We start from the raw sequence: 2,500 nt of genomic DNA, 5'->3' as shown, positions 1-2,500 counted from the left end.
GCAGCGGCGGGGCGGCAGGCGGCCGCTTGGATGATTGGCGCGGCCGCTGTGCCCTGGTGATCGACCTCTCCCCCCTGGACCCGACCGACGCAAGGGCATCCGGGAGCATGCCCAGGATGACATCGGGCGGCGTGCCCCGCCCCAGACCAATGACTCGATCCAGAGCAGAGAAACGCTGGGCGGAAGCAGGTAGCCCCGCCAGATGCTCCCAGATGGCGGCGTCAGTCGGCCCCTCCGGCGGCGGCCCGGTGGTGTCGGCCGCGAAGTCCTCGGCTGCGTCGACGGGCGGCGCAGCGGCCTCGCCCGCATCAGGCAGCGAGCTCGCTGCTCCCCGGCGGGACGCCGGCTCTTCCCCCCGACCGATCTCAAGCGCCTCCATGAATTGGCGGACAAGCTGCTTGTGGGCAGCTTGCCGCCGTCGGCACTTGATTGCCTCAAGCGTTCGGTCGGGGAACATCCTAATAAGCTCTTGATTAACGAAGAAGAACCGGGCGTCCCTCTCAAGGAACAGTTCGGCCTCTGCCTTGGCGAGCGAGAGGACTTCTTCCTCCGTCCACCTCGCGCGATGCCTCTCCGTCACGATCTCAGCGTTGGCGGCCGCAAGGTGTTGGCGGCGGCGATGGACCCCGAGACCGTTCTTCGTGGTAAAAGTGCGGTGGCACTCACTGCAAGCAAAGGGAGCTACACAAACTATCGCATTTTCGTTACGGCCAGTTGGCCGGATAGGTGCTGGGGTAGCTGGAGTCATAGTTACTCCCGCCGTTTACCCGCGCTTGCTTGAATTTCTTCACGTTGACATTCAGAGCACTGGGCAGAAATCACATTGCGTCAACACCCGCTAGGGCCATCGCAATGCTTTGTTTTAATTAGACAGTCGGATTCCCCCAGTCCGTGCCAGTTCTGAGTTGATGGTTGAATGGCGGCCGAAGAGAATCCGCGCACCCGCGCGCCCCCGGAGGAGCACGCTAAGGCGGACGCGGCCTCGCAGCAAGGAAGATCCGTGGGAGGCCAAGGCACGGGACCGAGCTCGGATCCTGCACGCAGGTTGAAGCACCGGGGCGCGAACGCCGCGCAGGCGCGCGCATCCTGCACCGCCGGCCAGCACGAGGCCGACCAACGGCGAGAGCAGACCACGCCCGCGCTAAACGCCCGCACTTACCGGCACCCCTACGGCACTCACCTCGCCCAGGCCCGGCACGTTAGCGCTGACCCACTTCCCGACCAAGCCCGACACGCCCCGATCCTCAGAGCCAATCCTTATCCCGAAGTTACGGATCCAATTTGCCGACTTCCCTTACCTACATTATTCTATCGACTAGAGGCTCTTCACCTTGGAGACCTGCTGCGGATATGGGTACGAACCGGCGCGACACCTCCACGTGGCCCTCTCCCGGATTTTCAAGGTCCGAGGGGAAGATCGGGACACCGCCGCAACTGCGGTGCTCTTCGCGTTCCAAACCCTATCTCCCTGCTAGAGGATTCCAGGGAACTCGAACGCTCATGCAGAAAAGAAAACTCTTCCCCGATCTCCCGACGGCGTCTCCGGGTCCTTTTGGGTTACCCCGACGAGCATCTCTAAAAGAGGGGCCCGACTTGTATCGGTTCCGCTGCCGGGTTCCGGAATAGGAACCGGATTCCCTTTCGCCCAACGGGGGCCAGCACAAAGTGCATCATGCTATGACGGCCCCCATCAACATCGGATTTCTCCTAGGGCTTAGGATCGACTGACTCGTGTGCAACGGCTGTTCACACGAAACCCTTCTCCGCGTCAGCCCTCCAGGGCCTCGCTGGAGTATTTGCTACTACCACCAAGATCTGCACCGACGGCGGCTCCAGGCAGGCTCACGCCCAGACCCTTCTGCGCCCACCGCCGCGACCCTCCTACTCGTCAGGGCTTCGCGGCCGGCCGCAAGGACCGGCCATGACTGCCAGACTGACGGCCGAGTATAGGCACGACGCTTCAGCGCCATCCATTTTCAGGGCTAGTTGCTTCGGCAGGTGAGTTGTTACACACTCCTTAGCGGATTCCGACTTCCATGGCCACCGTCCTGCTGTCTTAAGCAACCAACGCCTTTCATGGTTTCCCATGAGCGTCGATTCGGGCGCCTTAACTCGGCGTTTGGTTCATCCCACAGCGCCAGTTCTGCTTACCAAAAGTGGCCCACTTGGCACTCCGATCCGAGTCGTTTGCTCGCGGCTTCAGCATATCAAGCAAGCCGGAGATCTCACCCATTTAAAGTTTGAGAATAGGTTGAGGTCGTTTCGGCCCCAAGGCCTCTAATCATTCGCTTTACCGGATGAGACTCGTACGAGCACCAGCTATCCTGAGGGAAACTTCGGAGGGAACCAGCTACTAGATGGTTCGATTAGTCTTTCGCCCCTATACCCAGCTCCGACGATCGATTTGCACGTCAGAATCGCTACGGACCTCCATCAGGGTTTCCCCTGACTTCGTCCTGGCCAGGCATAGTTCACCATCTTTCGGGTCCCAACGTGTACG

At 61.1% G+C, this 2,500-nt stretch overlaps 1 pseudogene; it reads right to left on the bottom strand.

Annotated features, from left to right (window-relative positions):
• The window catches only part of LOC126432725 (large subunit ribosomal RNA), a 7,622-nt pseudogene that overhangs the window by 4,004 nt on the left and 1,118 nt on the right, over nt 1–2,500 (bottom strand).

Source organism: Schistocerca serialis, unplaced genomic scaffold (assembly GCF_023864345.2).
Source record: "Schistocerca serialis cubense isolate TAMUIC-IGC-003099 unplaced genomic scaffold, iqSchSeri2.2 HiC_scaffold_1153, whole genome shotgun sequence".
Taxonomy (NCBI): domain Eukaryota; kingdom Metazoa; phylum Arthropoda; class Insecta; order Orthoptera; family Acrididae; genus Schistocerca; species Schistocerca serialis.
Note: the sequence above shows the minus strand (reverse complement) of the source record. Positions and strands in the feature narration are given on the sequence as shown.